At 46.0% G+C, this 17,510-nt stretch overlaps 1 protein-coding gene and 1 long non-coding RNA gene across 3 annotated transcripts in view; both read left to right on the top strand.

Moving 5' to 3' along the window:
- The window catches only part of Cdh13 (cadherin 13), a 1,261,125-nt gene that overhangs the window by 407,771 nt on the left and 835,844 nt on the right, over positions 1–17,510 (top strand). The window lies entirely within an intron of this gene.
- The window catches only part of LOC125613066, a 44,327-nt gene that overhangs the window by 15,605 nt on the left and 11,212 nt on the right, over positions 1–17,510 (top strand). Inside the window, exon 2 of the long non-coding RNA XR_007343564.1 lies at positions 16,133–16,136. This is a non-coding gene — a long non-coding RNA (uncharacterized LOC125613066). The remainder of the gene's footprint in view (positions 1–16,132; positions 16,137–17,510) is intronic.

The raw sequence follows: 17,510 nt of genomic DNA, 5'->3' as shown, positions 1-17,510 counted from the left end.
TGTTTCAGTTGGAAGAAGGAATGAGAAGATGACCCTTGAGCCAGGAATGCACAGCCTGTTGGAGTTATTCAAACAGAGCTGGAGGTGGAGTCGGGGAGGGGAGGCCAAACCAAGGAAGGCATCAGTGGCTCAAAGGCAGAGCATGGAGGTTGGGTGAGGGCCAACTCAGTGTGGCTGGAGAGAGGAAGAAGAGCACCTGGTTGTGTTTGAATGGCATTTAAATGTGTGTTTGCGTGTGTGTTGATGAGGGTAATTAAATTGAAGGCTAGAGACAAAGACAAGTTTCTACCTGGTAACATTTTTTCCCCACATTTTAAAATAGACTTCACTTTTAAAGAAATTTTAGATTTATAGCAACATCAAATGGAATATAGATTTTGCAAATATCCCCACACATGCAAATCCTCCCCTACAACCGCTCACTGGATGGCATGTTCAATACAGTGAATGAGCCTACGTGGACATCATTATCACTCAAAGATCATAGTTTACAGTAGGGGTCACTCCTGGTGCTGTACCTTCTGTGGGTTTGGACAAATGTATGTCTAAAATGTATCATACTGAATAGGTTCACTGCCCTAAAAATCCTCCATGTTCTGCCTGTTCACCCCATTCTTCCCCTGTACTCTACCACTGAGCCAAATCCCCAGCACCATTTTGTATTTTATTTAGAGACAGGGTCTCACTGGGTTGCTTAGCACATTGCTTTTTGCTGAGGCTGGCTTTGAAATTGCGATCTTCCTGCCTCAGCAGCTGGGATTACAGGCATGCACCACTGCACCTGGCCAGATTGGCTTCTTTCTCTTGGTAACATGCATTTAAGTTTCCTCTGTGTTGCTTCATGGCTGGATAACTCATTTCTTTTTAGTGCTGATTAATATTCCATTATCTGTATGTGCATAGTTTGTCCATTCACCTCCTGAAGGGCATCTCGATAGATTCCAAGTTTTGGCAGTTATGAAGAAAGCTGCTATAAACATTTGTGTGAATTTTTTTTTTTTTTTTGGTAGGAACATACATTTTAAACTCATTTGGCCAAATACCAAGGAACACAACTGCTGGATAACAGTAAGAGTATGTGTAGTTTTGCAAGAAGCTGCCAAACTGCCTTCAGAGTAGATATATCATTTTGTAATCCCATCAGCAGCAAGTGAGGGTTCTTGTTGTTCCGTATCCTCACCAGCACATGATCTTGCTTGTGTTTTGGGTTTCAGCCTTTCCAACTGGTGTGTGGGGCATCTCCTTATTATTTTAATTTGCAATACCCTAATGGCACACGATGTGGAGCATCTTTTCATGTGCTTATTTGACATTTCTGAAACTTTATTGAGGTGTCTGTTCAGGTCTTTTACCCCTTTTGTGAGTGGGTTGTTCTTTTACTCGTTGTTGTGTTTTAAGAACTCTTCACATATTTTGGCTAACAGTCCTTTATCAGATATATTCCTTAAAAATATTTTCCCCTCTCTTTAGTCAGTGTCTTTAACAATGCAGACATTTTTAGTTGTAATTCCAACTTATCATTTGTTTTACTCATGGATTGTGCCTTTGGTGTTATATCTAAAAAGTCATTGCCATACCAAAGGTCACATAGGTTTCCTCCCCCCTCCAGGGTTCTAAGAGTTTTATACTTTTATGGTACTTGGCATTGAGGTCTATGGTCCATTCTGAATTAATTTTGTGAAGAGTGTAAAGTCCACGTCTGGATTTTGTTGTTGTTATATGAAAATATACAATTGTTCCAACAACATTTGTATTGCCTTTGTTCATTTGTCAATATCAATTGACTATATTTACATAGATCTGTTTCTGGGACCTTTGCTTTATTGATCTTTTTTGTTTATTCTTTCACCATAACCACCTGCCTTTGTTACTCTAGGCTTACAGAAAATTTTGTGGTTAAGTAGTATCCACTCTCTATCTTTATTTTTCTTCAATAATATGGTGCTATTCTGAGTCTTTTCCCTTTCCATATAAACTTTAGAATCACTTTTGCTGGAATAACTTGCTAGAATTTTAACTGGGATTGTGTTGAATCTGTAGATCAAACTGGGGAGAGTAGACCTCTTGATGATAATGAGTCTTTGTATCCATGAACTTGGGATATCTTTTGTTTATTTTACTTAACTCATTGATTTCTTTCATCAGAGTTTCATAGTTCTTCTCATATAAATTCTGCATATATTTTATTAGGTTTGTAACTAGATGTTTAATTTTTAGGGGGTTGATGTTAATAGTATTGTATTTTTAATTTCCAATTCCACTTGTTCATTGCTGTTATATAAAAAAGTAATGGACTTTTGCATCTTTATCTTTGTGTCTTCCAACCTTGGTATGATTTGCTTATTAGTTCCAAGAGTTTTCTTTGTTGATTCTTTTGGATTTTCTACATAGACAATCTTGTCATTTGCAAAGTAAAATAGTTTTATTTCTTTCTTTTCAGCCACAATACTTTTTATTCCCTTTTCTTATCTTATTGCATTAGCAGGACTTCCAATATTATGTTTAAAAGGAGGTTGAGAGGAGTTAATCTTTGCCTTATTCCCGATTTTAGTAAGAAAACTAGTTTCTCACCACTAAGGGTGATGTTAGCTGTAGGGTTTTTGGTAGGTGGTCTTCATCAAGTTAAGGAAGTTTCCCTCTGTTCCTAATTTGCTGGGAGTTGTTTTTATAAATGGGTGTTGGATTTTGTCAGGTATGGATTTTTTCCTGCATCTATTGATATGATCATGTGATTTTTTTTTATCTTTAACCTATTTATGTGAGAGACTACATTAACTGATTCTTGAATATTGAATAAGACTTGCATACCTGGGGTAAATTCCATCCTGGTGTCATTTTAATATACTTCTTTACATACTTGTCTTAATTGAGAGTATGACTCAATGGTTAAGACTAGAGTCAGCTGCTTGGGCTTAAATACCACCTCTCTTGCTTACCACTGTGAATGTAGGCAAGTAATTTAACCTCATTATGCCTCAGTTTTTGCATCTGTAAGATTATGTGAAAAGTACTGATCCCAAAGAGTATTGTAAAGATTAAATTGAACCTAAAAAACTTAGCAGCCTGCCTAGCACATGGTGAGTGCCATGATGGTTTTTAAAAGGTGTCCCTCCCTGTTTGAATGTGTTCTCAGTGTGTTTTCTCTGCTTTTGTATTTCTAGTGCCTGGTATAAAGTAGATACTAGGCAAAAGAAAGCACTATGGAGTAAAATATACATTTTTTCTATTTTATGGTTGTTAAAGATTCTGTAATTCTACTTTGATTATATATTTGACATTCAGATAAGTTATCCCCAAAGAAGGCTCCCAAGGGGGTGGATTTTCTTATGCTATCTGGGCATAATCCCTAGGACATCCTCCAAGGTGTATGCTAACTCTAACTTCCTTTGGATCATTGTCCCAGGCTTGGTTGTTTCAAAGTTCTGTGAACAGGAAGGTCACCAGGGAAGAGTTGAAGATACTATTACCCTATTTTACAAAACACGATGCCAGGAGAAACATGTATTTTCTGATGGTTTTCAAGGGTTGAAACAACTTCTCTGAAGATTGAGCATCACTTGAATTTAGCAGCAAGAGAACACAGCTTCTCTGTTTGACCCTAGCCCCTCTTTCCCTTTTAATAGTTCTAGAGTCAGAATACTCACTATCAACCTAATGGAGAATGCCTTAGGGGTAGACCACATAACTCATAAACAATGATGAATAAGCACAGGCCACAATAATGGGAAATGGCCCTGCCATCAAGAGGAATCAGAATCACACTGTGCTGGCCATGTTTGCCTCATGTGCACGACGTACAGTTGTGAAAAATGGCAGCGCATGGGCTCTTCCCAAATGGAACCGGCACAGAAATAATGTGAAGCTGTGACAGAGAAAAGAGCACATGCTCACTCTGGTAAACAACTGAAGACCTTCTGCATGAACACAGCTCTCCTGGAAGAATTTCCCCCCTGGAGAAATCATGTCACATGCTCTCAAAAGAGGCCACCAAAGGCCAGGGCCTCGGCAAGACAGTGGGGGTTTGCTGGTGAGTTAGGCAGATTGAGGATCATGGACATGTCTGGACTAATCCTGGGAAATTCTGAATGTGAATTGTGAGGGCAGGGTCATTGCATGATGGCACTGTTGCCTTTTGGGGTCTGGTGATTCTTTGTGGTGGGGACTTCCCTGTGCATGGTAAGATATCCCTGGTCTTTACCCACAAGATGCCGGGGGCCACCCTCACAGTCACACTATATAAACCAAAAATGTCTCCAGATGTTGTCAAGGGCTAGTGAAGGGCATAAAACCATTTCCCATCAAAAACCACTTCTTTAGGAAGATGGCTTAGAAGTTCTGGCACATCCATTCAGGAAAAACCAAACCTGCAACTGGGAGGTTTATCCAGTCTCACTGGAAGAAACGATGTTCATTTTAAAAAGCAGAAGATGAGATGACAATTATTTTGTAAGGTGTGACCAGCTTGGTCTAAGATCTGGGTTTCAGGGGAAGCTGCTGAGAAATAGGAGAGAACAGGTGACCCAGAAATCACAGGAGCCAAGGAAGCTCAAGGGACCACCTAGGATTAGGAAGCCTAAAGAAAACACGGATCAGGCAGATGCAAGTAAAGCCACCAAACGTGTGGAGCGCAGAAATTGGCTATCGACATGAGTTTAGTCAAGGCAGACAAACAGGGCCACGCCAGGGTGATACTCACAGTGTCTAATAACCAAGAATATAGCAGAGGAACTACCAATCCTAACAGCCATCAGCGGAAGCCACCCAGCATGGGCAGTCCAGGGCCTGGCAGGGCCTGGGGACACCAGAGAGGGAGCACCGGTTGGTGGCAGTCAGATAAATCAGGAGGGCTCCAGCAGGAGCTTGAGAACCAAATTCAGAGAAGGCCCCAGCAAAGCAGCAGTGCTCAGAGGCCAGGGGCAGAGCGGGAGAAATAAGAGTTCCCAGGGCCCAGATCTGTCAGAGGGTTGAGTCCTGTTTAATCCTGTTCAGTGCCTACCTGGATCCAAAGACACGGGAGCCGCTTCAGGCCTAAATTATGTATACACACGAGCAAAGACGAAAGCGAGCACAGAAAAACGAAAGCCCTTTGATTTGTAGCCTTTCAGCCTTGTAGGTGATTTTCCCCCTTCTTTTATTTAGAGGTCTGTTGATAGCGCTACAATTTTGTTTCAGCAATAAAGGTAAAATATATGTGGATGTTAACAAAGATGAGCCAGAAGAGCCTTTGGGAGGTTGCGGCCGGTTAGAATTTAATATTCATTAAGATTTTTTTAAAAATCGATTAACTTTATAGCAGAAGTCATAAAAACAAACCCGATACCACCAACTTCTTCCCTCCCAGGCACCTGGCAGCGGGACTTCAAAGCAGGCCATGCCTCTCTGAAGGAACGGGCTGTCGAGAGTGCGACTGAGCCCAGGGGCTCCACTGATGTTTCCTGCCGGAGGGAGACAGCTGTCCATTCCCTTCGCCCCTCTCATCGCGGTCCAGCTCTGGCTCATGGTGCATGCTGACCGATGAGGCCCGCGGCCAGCCCTGTCCTTGCCAGGCTGTAGTGAGAAGTAGTCCCCAGGACACACACACCGTCCATCACAACAGATTAGCTCTGATCACAGCCTAATTATGCCAAGTACAGCCAAACCCCTATCTGTGCTTTTCTGGGGATGGGTAGAAACAGAAATGGGTAATTGAGAGACATTAAGAAAGGGACTAAAATACCGTGTGTTGTGCTGAAGGATGAGTACGATTAATGACACATTATTGCGAGGGAGAGTAAAGAGGTTGCTGCCCGCCCGTTCTCCTGCCAGGCAGCCAGCAGACCCTTCTTCCTCAGTGGGGATTGGTGAAGGAGCTGGCTTGCAGGAAGCCAGGCTGTTGGCATCAGTACCTTCTGGAAGGCCCAAGCCTGTTGGGTTGCTGTAGGGCAACTGTACAGCTCCAGAGAGAGCACCAAGATATATAGGAAGCTCCGTGCCTGAGGGCTGGCTTCCAAGTAGATGGCACATCTGTCCTTTATTCTTCCCAGAAATGTATGCTCAACGTAGGAACCTGGCTTGTTATTAATAGACAACAGCAAGTATTGGGGGGAACCTCAATTAGGGAATAATGAGCTAGCACTCAGATATTCATGCACACAGAGGTGAATCACGTCAGAATACCTAATGGAAACGATTTAGGAACAACAAATATATGCTCTTCAATTAGGAGAATTGTTGAATCTACACCGTCTGATACAGTAGCCACTAGGCACATGTGACTGTGTTTAAATTTCATTTAATTTAATTAAGGACACTTAAACATTCAGTCTCTCAGTCACATGAGGCACATTTTAAATGCTCAATAGCCACACGTAGCTAGTGGCTACCACAGAGGCGGTACAGATGCCAGACGTCTTCTTATCATCAAAGAGAGACAAGATGGACACTCTGGGATTAAAAAATGCTGGTGTATCCTTATAATGGACAACTGCCTATTCTCAAAAACATGAGGTGAATGCATGTAGTCTGATATAGAAAGGTGTCCCCTGTGTATTATGTGTCAACAAGTTATAAAAGTTTATAATATTAATTATTCTTTAAAAACAAGTGTGACACATATACAAACACACACACATTTTATGTAAGTCAGAACACAGACTGGAAGGATGTACCCCAAATTGTAAGCAGCGGTTATCTTTTTTTTTTTAATTCCGGGGATTGAACCCAGGGTGTTTAACTATCGAGCCACATTCCCTAGCCCTAGCAGCAGTTATCTTGAGGAGAAATTTATTTTCTCCACTACACATTATCTGAATGTATTCCATTGAGCATGAGTTACTTTTGTAATTAAAGAGATTTAGTGGATGAAAAGGTGTGGAAATGGTTGAGAAGCATGAGCAGAGGTTTTCTCTTTGCCTCTTTATTTGACTAGTCTTGTTCGTGAAGCTGCCTGCACGGGGTTGACCAGCTGGCTGGCTGGAAAGGGCACAGTTCACAGCAGACGCACCCGCTGCCATCAGGACACTCCCGCAGGCCTGTGCTCCTGGTCTGCAGTGTCTCTGCTGGTAGGGGGATGAATCCACTTTGCAGGAATTCGGAGGACCACTCACGACTTCTCTTTGAGTCCATAGCAGAGGAAGATGAGGCAGAAACACATGGCTGCCATGTCAAATAGCACCTGGGGGGCTGAATCAAATGGGTACATGTCAGCCAGGGGACTTCCCTGCCACATAGGAGGGATCGGAGATATGTCCCCCAGGCTGTGTTGTGTGTGTGTGTGTGTGTGTGTGTGTGTGTGCATGTGGGAGAGGCGTCCGTATCCATTCTGTCCCTGGGAATTCCTCTCTCTGCTGCCTTATGTTCTATGTGATGGACCTGGAACAGGACCTGCTTTCTTTCTTCTTCCCCTTCAGAAATCCATCCCTGCCTTCCCTCCCACTTCCACCCTGACTTGCCCTCCAGCACCATGGACGTCCTACTCTGGGGTGTGAGTCACATGAACTCCTGCACTGTTCTGGGTCCCTTCTGCTCTTGTGGCTGTGGGCCACTGGACAGGGTTCCTTGAACTGTGAAATCCAGCTTCATTCTGGGGGAAATGGATGATCACGAGCCCTTACTTCAGAGTCAAGGAGGGGCAGTGAGGAGCTTAGGCAGTGCTTGGCATACAGTATGTGCTAGATAAATGCTCTCTTGCATTGGAATTAGCATTTGTTTTTTGCTGAGTAATTCTGCAGAGCGGCTCACCATTGTCTGCTCTTTATGTGGCTGCGTCTCTCCTCAGATGAATGGAGAGTCATTGAAGGACAAGAACATCTGCTTCACATTTTCTGTCCCTTAGGCTCCTGACAGTGAGCTGCCCCAGCCTACTGGTGGATTCACTTTTGGTGGGGTGCTGGGGGATATTGGGAATCTGACCCGGGGCACTTTGCCACTGAACTACATCCCCATTCCTTTATTTTTTATTTCAAAACAGGGCCTTGCTAAGTTACTAAGAGAATCCTCAAATTTGCAATCTTCCTGTCTCAGCCTCCCGAGTTGCTAGGATTACAGGTGCCCATCACCACACCCTGCTGGTACACTCACTGTTACTTTTGCTTTGAACACTTCGGAGAGCCTGGGCGACATCCTTCCATTGCCCTCCTATGTGACAGGGAAGCCCTCCCTGACCGGCATGTCTGTTCGTAAGGCCTGCCAGGTGCTGCTTGACATTGAGGCCCAGGGTTTTTCTGCCTCATCCAGGTGCCTGAGTGGTGAGGGCAGCTCAGCTGCAACTCAGAGCACAGTGCACAGCTCAGCCCTGGGAAGGCTGTTGGCCACTGAACCCCACACAAACCTGGGCACCTGACAGTGCTGTAGGTGGGCAAATGGGGGTACCCTGGGTGTCAGAGAGGAAGGGCCCAGGGTTTCCCTGTGTGCTTCCTTAGAACTGTATCCATCTCTCACTGTCTTTTAGTTTTCTCAAAGGAAGACAATCTTGTTAGTCTCTGCCTATTGCCATCCAAGAAGAAAGCTGAGGGCTTTCTTCTACTTGGTGACAGATACTGATGTGAAACTGTGATGACAACAACAGTACTGTTTGTGTGTTTCTTAGTATGTCTGAGAGAGACACTAGGCTAATAGCATTTTATGCATGTATATGTATGTATAAATGTGTGTCTGTGTATGTACATGTGTGTGTGTGTGTGTGTTGTGACTGATCCTCATTATTGGTGAATGATGTTTTTGTGAATTAGCCTACCCACTAAAATTTATTTGTAAACTGAAAATCAGTACTCATAGCACTTTTGTGGACATCTTCTGATGCATACAGTGATGAGAAATTTGTCACCTGATGTCAAGTTTGCATCTGATCCTGGTGACACCCTGCCTTCTAATTTCTGCTTGGGTACTGTAAACAAGTGTCCTCTCTATGGACTACTTAGTGCCACATTCTCCTAATTTGGGGGCCTTTCATTGGCAGTTTTGCTGTTTCAAACAGTCTCCAAGTGTGGTGCTGAGTGCTGTCTAGTGTCGCTCAGTGCAGGAAGGCTGTGGCGTGCCCCAGGAGAATGTGACTTGTTAGCAAGATAGTTCAAGCATGAGTTATAGCGCTGTTGGCCGTGAGCTGGGTGTTGTGAGTCACCGATGCCTAGTTACCGAGGTGTCCTTAAACAGAAGCCTAAAACCAGCTCATATATTGATAGATTAACAGAAACATTGAGACCAGAGGCTTCCAGGCTCCCAACGTTCTCTCTGCTGGGAGCAGTGCTTCAGCATTTCATTCATTTGGGTTCAAACACTTGACCAAACAGCTCTGTGGTATGTATGAATCTTTGCTAAATCTCCCGGGTCTGTTGGAGATAGAGGGGACTGTGATGCTTAAGTTCACAGACTCTGGGCTGGAGTCACGGCGTCTCTGACCACTGACATTACACATCTGTTTTGCCAAGAACCGTAGCTGCTGCTGGGGATCCTGCTCCGAGCCGTCAGGACATGTTTGTCCTTAGATGTTTTTCCCTGGGTCTCAGCTCCTGCAATCAGCCACATACTTGGAGGAGTGATGGTTTATCACTTGCTGGACCAACCACACCACAGGCAGAATCTTGCTGTGTGCGTTAAGTAATAAAGGTGGCTCTGTGAGGCACAGCGGGCCCCGGCAGCCTCTCCTCAGCTGGCTGGCGGCCACCTGCTGGCTGGCTTCTCCACCTGGAGAGTCACAGGGAAGATCCAAGACTCAGTGAGTACCCTGGCCGATGCCTCACTCTGTGGAGTCCGCAGTGGTCTGTGAGGGAGAGCCCAGCTCTGAAGCTGGCTTCCCTCGTGCCGGAGCCCAGGCCGGACCACATGACGATGACAAGAGCAGGGGTGGCTGAGTTTGGGGCTGTTTACTGTGGCTCAGCCACCGTGGTAAGTAGGGCCTGCAGCTTGTCTTTGATTATTTGTTGTGCGCATCACAACCACATGAAAGTGGTCCTGTCAATATGCCCATTGTGCAGATGAGAAGATGAAGGCACAGCATGTCACATGGTGTGCCCAAGACTCACAGGTGGAAGCTGGCGAAGCCAGGATTTAAAAGTAGTTGGTTCACCCCCAGAGCCAGCTGCCTTCCCATCACCAGATGACATCCTTCTGTGTCCTCGAGGACCAGCATTCTCATCAAGATGGGGGACATTGCAACAGAGAATCCATGTGCAGTTCCTGACCCTGAGCTGAGTTCAGGAAAGGGTTTCAGTCCCCTTTCTCTTCTCTCTCTTTTTTTGGCAATGCTGTGGTGAAACCCTGGGCTTTGCACATGCTAGGGGAACGCTCTACTCAGAGCTACACTCCTGTCCCCAAGTCCCCTTCTGTAAACACAAGCTCCCTCCTGCCCCAGGCTAGCTCTGAGCATTCTGCTGTTTCTCTGGAGCTGACAAGGATTCAGCTGTTGATTGGGAGGGGTGCTCTGACTTGTGTCACGTATCACAGAAGTGGTCTTACTCCAACTTGCCCACGCTGCCCTGTCTGCTGGCAGTTGGAGCAGGAGTCAAGTGTGGGACCCTGCCCCTGAGAAGCGTCCTTGCAGGTTGTGGCTGAGAAGGGGGAATTTGCCCACTGGTTCCAGTCTTGGATGGGCCAGTGTTTGCCCCCGGGGCTTTCCTGGTTTGCATCTTTGGGTGGTGCAGGCAGGATGGGGCCCTGAGAGCCTGGGCCCTCAGGCAGGAGGCAAGAGGCTTTTAGGCCAGGGAGGAGCTGGGTGCCGCTCCTGCCAGCTGGCAGACCCCACCAGAGCTGGGGCAAGACCCCAGGAGGCAGCTTCGGAAGTGTGCCTCATCGGATCCGAGACAGCCTGCAAACTGAGCTGCTACCGTGGACCCCAGCCCCCTCGGGGCCCCTTGGCTCCTGTGCTTCCTGTGCCCCGGGTTTTTCTGCCCCCCTCACCGGGCAGCCTCATGACTGTGCTATCGGGAGCCTTCTCAATCTTTTTATGCTCCGCTTTCAAAGCTGTCTCGAAATGAGATAAGTGAACGCCTAATACAGTTTCTCCGAAACACCTGTATTTGTCTGGCTGACCTCATATTAACACAGGTTCTCGTCTCAACTTGAACGCTGCTGTATCTATGGCTGCCCCCTTACCATGGCCGCTGCTGAGCCCTTAGCGCTCATCTCTGTGTCTGATGCCGTGAATACCAAGTGAGTGGCGCAGGACGGCTCCCACCCTCCAGGCAGATGGGCCCACTACCCGGCAAGTGTACCCGAACTCGCAAGAGGCAGGATCCGACCCCCAGGCTGGCAGCCTGCCTGTTTAGTTGCTCTGCTAAATCCTGGCACCTGAGACTTTGGTTGCTGCCTGCATTCCCTGAGCCCTGGTCACAAGATGAGCAGTGCCTTCCAGGCTGGGGAAGCAGAGATGACAAGCCCCTGCCAGCCCTGGGAGGGGTCAGGCCAGCTGATAATTAAAGGGCACCTTGGACACATTGCCAAAGCTATTATTGGTTCTAGTGGAGAGGACTTCATTCCACACAGGGCAGAAGAAGTAGATAGTGTGAAGTATTCGGAGCTCATTGTGGTGAGGGCGTGGTTCTTATCCCAAAGCAGCAACCCAGAGGCAACCCTTAGAGATGTTTAATCCTGAGCCGGGGGTCTGGCCCGTGGCTTCAGTATCACCTGGGTGGTGGAAAAATGGAGATTTAGGGCCCTACCTCTGACCTATGGAGTTAGCCTTCCTTGGGGTAGGGTCCAGTTGTCTGCATTTTAACAAGCTTTCTGAGACTCTGGTGCACACTGAAGTTTGAGAACTACAACCTTGTGGGTTGTCAGCAAACCCGAGCCTCCAGCAATGCTCTCAGCTTGCCCGGGCTCAGCTCAGTGTGGGGCCAGAAAAGAGAAAGCCCAGGGGTGGCCCTGTCAAAGAGACGCTCTGAGCACTCACTTTGGAGTCAAACCTGTACCTCTTTGGATCTTTAGCATGTTCCAGAATCTCTGTAAATCAGTGACCTCCTGTGCAAAGTGGGAATGGCTAGCAGGGCCCATTTTTATTCTAGGTACCCATGGCACACCTGGCGTAAGGTGGCCCCAAGGACTGCTTTTGTTGTTCTCGTGACTATCTGCAACCAAGGGACTGAGTTAGCCGGACCCATGAGGATCTAAGCTTTGGGGGCTTCACAGGCTCAGGAGTCAGCAGTGCTGCCAAAGGGCAAGGCCCGAGACCCCTGCAGACCCCTGGGCACCTCTGTGGATGCCACTCCTCCTGTAGCCTTTGGGGCATCCTTGGACCTGGGCACAGCAAATTGAACAAAACTATGTCCCCAAACAAGGACAGTCCCTTTAGATACCTGGCATGTGGCCCTGTCTTGGCATTTGGAGCCTGGACGATCTTACTGCCCCATCAGGCTCATGGACAATGGACCCTGCTGCTATTTATCTTACCCACTACCTCACTGATAAAGTCTACAGAGGAATAGTGGGTCTGTTAGGACTTACCCATTGAGCCTTTTATTTTAAGTGACACATTCTAGTACTGGTTAATTGTAATTCTGATAACATTACTTGTAATACTGTCTCCAGTCCTGAGAATTAATTTGACTGGAAAAATTCCAGAAGGACTTAAATGTTTCTCATTAAAAGCATTATAGATAACTTATTAGACATTGTAACTAATTGTAATACCACCCAATGTAAAGCCTCCCAATTAAGATGCTGTTTCTTCTCCTGTGATTAGTTGGGAAAGCTTTTCCATACGAATATGCCCTCTAGAATGTCGATCAATTAAGCATATATAATTGGACTGAACCGTTGGCTCCCCCAATGATCACTCTCTCTAGTGATCTGTACCCCAGCTGGGCTGGAAAGCTCCTGAAGACAAATTTCCTCGACTCTAGTTAGGGGCTGAAAAATGGTTCTCTGTAAGGCTGCTTGTGCGCTAGATATTTCTCTTGGCCCTGTTGACAGGGATGCATTGTGCTTTTTCAATATGGAGGACGTCTTCAATGCATATATTTTTCCTTAAAAAGATAAAGAGAAGCCATTCTGTGTCTTGGTTCTTGACCTCCCTTGAGGGACACACCTGTGGGAGAGTGGCCCCTGTTGGGCAGCTGCTGCTTGCCCCAGGGTTGAAGGTTCGACCTCAGTTCTCAAGCCTCCTCCACATTTATGGGACTTCAGAAGGACTTCCTGCTTTCCGTGCCTGGGAAGTCACCCTGGAAAGCCTAACATTGCAAGGGAGCATTCGCTAGTCACCACCGAAGTGTCTGAGCTCATGCCACTTTGCAATTGCTCCATGGTGGAAACCTCTGGAAGTCATCAAGGGGGCTGGGAAGTAGCCAAGATTTGTAGGAGAGGCAGGACAGAAGCTGCAGTGAGCCTGGTGTCAGGAGGAAACAGCTCATTGTCACTGCATCCGTCTTTTTACTCATGACTTTCCCCACTGAATTCTCCTGCAGCCATGTGTAGGTGAGAAATGAGGAAAAAGAAAGAAAGAAAGAAAGAAAAACCCACAGAAGAGCCCAAATCAACAGCTCAAACAACTCCAGAATCAATCGAAAGCTCCTCTCTTCGAGGGGAGTGTTCATTGGTGGGGTGACCACAAACTGCCTGGGCTTGCTGTACCTGGGAACAACAGGGCAGATGTCCACAGGACCATCCAGGAGAAGGACAGATGGGGCTGTAATTAGGGGAAGAGCTTCCAGCAGATTCTCAGAATGGGCCAGAGTTTGCAGCATCCAGGATATATAAACAGGTGCATAATCTGGGGTAGTCAGGTATGAAACCTAAAGACACGTCCATGGATTTCCTTTTAATAAATCATCTCCTCTAGTAGTCATTTTTCATCAACAGGCAATTCAGGAAAAGTTGGAATTGAGCATAATGTTGCATATCATTTCAGAACATCTGGTCCTGATATGCAGGAACAGCTGTTTAGTACCTGGGATGGAAACAACATCTTCCCCGGGGCTGCCACGGTTCACCTCCCAGAGGTGCAGTGTCGTTGAAGTAGCTGTATGTCCCAGGTCTTCCTTTCCTGGGTAACAGGGACAGCAGCGTTACCAGTGGGGCACTGAAGGCTGCATATTGTTTTATACACACCAGATACTTGCCAAGCACTTTCCTATGTGATCGCATTAAATCTTCACATCTGGGTTCACTGGTGTGTAGACGGGGAAAGGAAGTCATAGAGCCAGAGACGGGCTCTGCACAAAGTCCACTGCGGGTCTGCGCCATGCCACAGCTCAGGTTCTTCCACCACCACCACGAATTGCTCATAAAGGAGGAAAGAAGACGACTGTGGAGATCCCAAATGAAGAAAACAGCAGGTGGATTTCCTTTATTTATTCTGTGGTCATGTTTTGGATGGGAGATGTTGGTTTTGCTGCTCTGTCATTATGTATAGCCACACCATCACCAGGTGGCAGCAGGATGCCTTGATCACATGAGCCAATCAGCAAGCCCTGTTCTTTACCCAGTGTTCAAGGTGGTAAGCAAAACCTTATTTGTAAGAAAGACTTTCTAAGTCTTTGATGAAAACTTTGAAAACCAAATGTTTAGGAAAAGAATTACACTTATACACCTAATGTCAAAGCATATAAATCTTAAAAGCAAACTTAATAACACAGTCTTAAGATGTAGGTGGGTTTCCTCCTGATCTTTAGCCACATTGAGGTAGCGGGCTGCCCCAATCTTTGCCTGGCACTGTGATAGAAGTGGTGGTCTTCATGAGTCCAACAGAACATTTAACTTGATATCCAGATTTCCCCAGAACTCAGTCTCTTAGATCCAGATTTAAGTTTTGAAAGATTTTCATCATTCACTCGTTCAGTGTTTTAGGACTTGCTTTCTATCCATGACCTATTGGTGTATGCAAGAGCAGATGCACTATGGGGTAGTTGTGCCCAAGAATTAAAAACAGAAAGGGCGTGGCCTCAGGAAGTGGCCCCTCCGTGGCATCGTGTGCCTGTGCCTGACCTCAGACAGAGCTGTTTCCCCGGTCACTCCACATTCCCTCACCTGCCACTGTCACCTGTATTGTTAAGAACCGTTTCTCACCTAGGAAGCTCCTGGGGATCCTCCCTAGCCTCTCACCCACGCTTGCTCTTCTGAACACCAAGGCTGAAGTGGACAACTCAAACTCAGAGCCTGGGTGGAGCTGGGTTCAAATCCTAATGACCCAAATTCCCTCTGTGTGTTTCATTTTATTTTATTTTATTTTTTTTATTTGTTCTTTTAGTTACACATGCCAGTAGAATGTATTTTTATATATCATACATATATGGAGAATACCTTCCCATTTTTGTGGTTGTACATGATATGGAGTTAGGAAAGTTATATCTGATTCATTCTACTATCTTTCCCATTCCCATCCCCTGGTCAGCCAATTGTGAGTCAGCATCCACATCAGAGAGAATATTCCGTTTTTGTTTTTTTGGTTCTAGCTTATTTCACTTAGCATGATATTCTTCAGTTCCATCCATTTACCCACAAACGTCATGATTTCATTCTTCTTTATGGCTGAGTAATATTCCATTGTGTATATATACCACATTTTCTTTGTTCATTCATCACTGAAGGGCACCTAGGTTGGTTCCATAGGTTGGTTATTGTGAGTTGAGCTTCTTGCTATAAACATTGATGTGGCTGTGTCACTGTAGTATGCTGATTTTAAGTCCTTTGGGTATAAACTGAGAAGTGGAATAACTGGGTCAAATGGTGGTTCTGTTCCAAGTTTTCTGACGATCTCCATACTGCTTTCCAGAGTAGTTACACCAATTTGCAGTACCCTGTGTGACTTTTATCACTTAGCCTCTCCAGTCTCTGTTTCTTATGGGAGCTATAACCTCATCAATGGATTAATCCACTTGATGAATTAGTAATAATTTCAGTGGACTGCTGGGTGGTGACATAGGCAGGTGGGGTGTGACTTGGAGGAAGAGGTCACTGAGGATATACCCTTGGGGACTACATCTTGTCCCTGGCCCTTTCTTTTCTCCTTTTCTCCTTCCTGGCTGCCCTGAGATGAGCAAGCTTTTCTCTGTCACATCCTTCCACCATGATGCCCAAAGCAGTGGAGTTGGCCGGCCATGAACTGAACCTCTGAAAGCCCAGTTCTACAATCTGCACAGCTGATCCCGAGAAACTAGCAAGGGGTGATAGAGATATTAAGAATAAAAGGCTGGGATCAGGTGGTCACTGCTCTCTGATGGAGGAGGAGCGTCTGAAGAGTTGGTCCAGCAAGTTTATTTACATGGAGTCTCATAATCAAGAAGTAAAAGGCCATTCTGGTGGCGCATGCCTGTAACCTCAGCAGCTCAGGAGGCTGAGACAGGAGGATCTGAGTTCAAAGACAACCTCAGCAACGTCAAGGCTCTAAGGAACTCAGTGAGGCCCAGTCTCTAAATAAAATACAAAATAGGGCTGGGGATGTGGCTCAGTGGCCGAGTACCTCTGAGTTCAATCCCCAGTACCAAAAAAAAAAAAAAAAAAAAAAAAGTGAAGTACTGTGCAGGCATTGTTCTTTGTGCAGTAGAGACTTTCTAGTGCTGCCATGTTTGGAGCTTCCTGCCTCACTCAGGAGGCCCCTTGTCTAACGTGACTGTTAGCTGGGCAGGCTCAGAAGTAGCAGCACTGGTGAAATACTGCAGGGATCTATGTTCAGAATCCTCTGTTCCCTGGAGGCTGGGTCTGAAATCTAGGTCAAGAATTGATTGGCTCCGTGGCTAGCACAGAAACTCCTTTAGAACAGGGCATCACCCCACAACTGGGCCATCTCTTGTACCAAGAATATTCACAGAAAGGCATCGCCTCTGTCGCAGGACAGTTTCAAAACCCACCATTCAGTCACTGCTCCTGACAATCCAGCCCCTTTCCCTCCTCTAGGTTGTTCTTGTCAGGTGTTTTGGTCACAGTGATGGAAAGCTAATGAACGCAGCACCTTTGAAGGTACAGCTTGTGTTCTAAGTTGCAAACACTTGTAGTGGGAGAGGAATTAGCAGGAACTGCAACCAGAATCCTCTTGGGGCCTGTAGGAGGCCTTGTGCCCACTCACATCAGCCACCCCCATCTCAAATGGCCTGATTGACAGCTTAAATTTCACCCCTTTCAAAACTGTCTTTATAAAGACCTCTTGCTCCAAATCTGGCCGGAGATGGTAACTTCAACTAATATTGGGCTCACTTTTCTTGGTTTTCATCTTCAATTTGTGGTGTTTGAAATGAACGTGAGGCTGAGGCACTTGAAGAAGCATGGAAAGTAAGAGCAGTTCTCGAGCCAGCTAGGCAATTCCCTTCTGTCGGTCCCCACCATGTCACACTGGAACCTCTGTTGACGGCAGCAGGGCGAGTCCTTCATGCGCACATACCTTGAGTCTTACATTCCCGATTCTTCTCCCTGAAGTCCTTGGCTCAGGTACATAACACCAGAGGGAGGTCTCACCAGGGATCACATAGACAGAGGGTATTTAAATTTGGAAAACATTATCGGGAAATATGAGTCGTTTTTCAGCCGTCTCCTGTGCTAACATTTTTTCAAAGTGAATTATTTTGTGGCTGTTCGAGGAGGGGGCCTACTGGAAAGAAAGGCAGACGGGA

This window comes from Marmota marmota, unplaced genomic scaffold, assembly GCF_001458135.2.
Source record: "Marmota marmota marmota unplaced genomic scaffold, marMar, whole genome shotgun sequence".
Lineage (NCBI taxonomy): Eukaryota > Metazoa > Chordata > Mammalia > Rodentia > Sciuridae > Marmota > Marmota marmota.
Note: the sequence above shows the minus strand (reverse complement) of the source record. Positions and strands in the feature narration are given on the sequence as shown.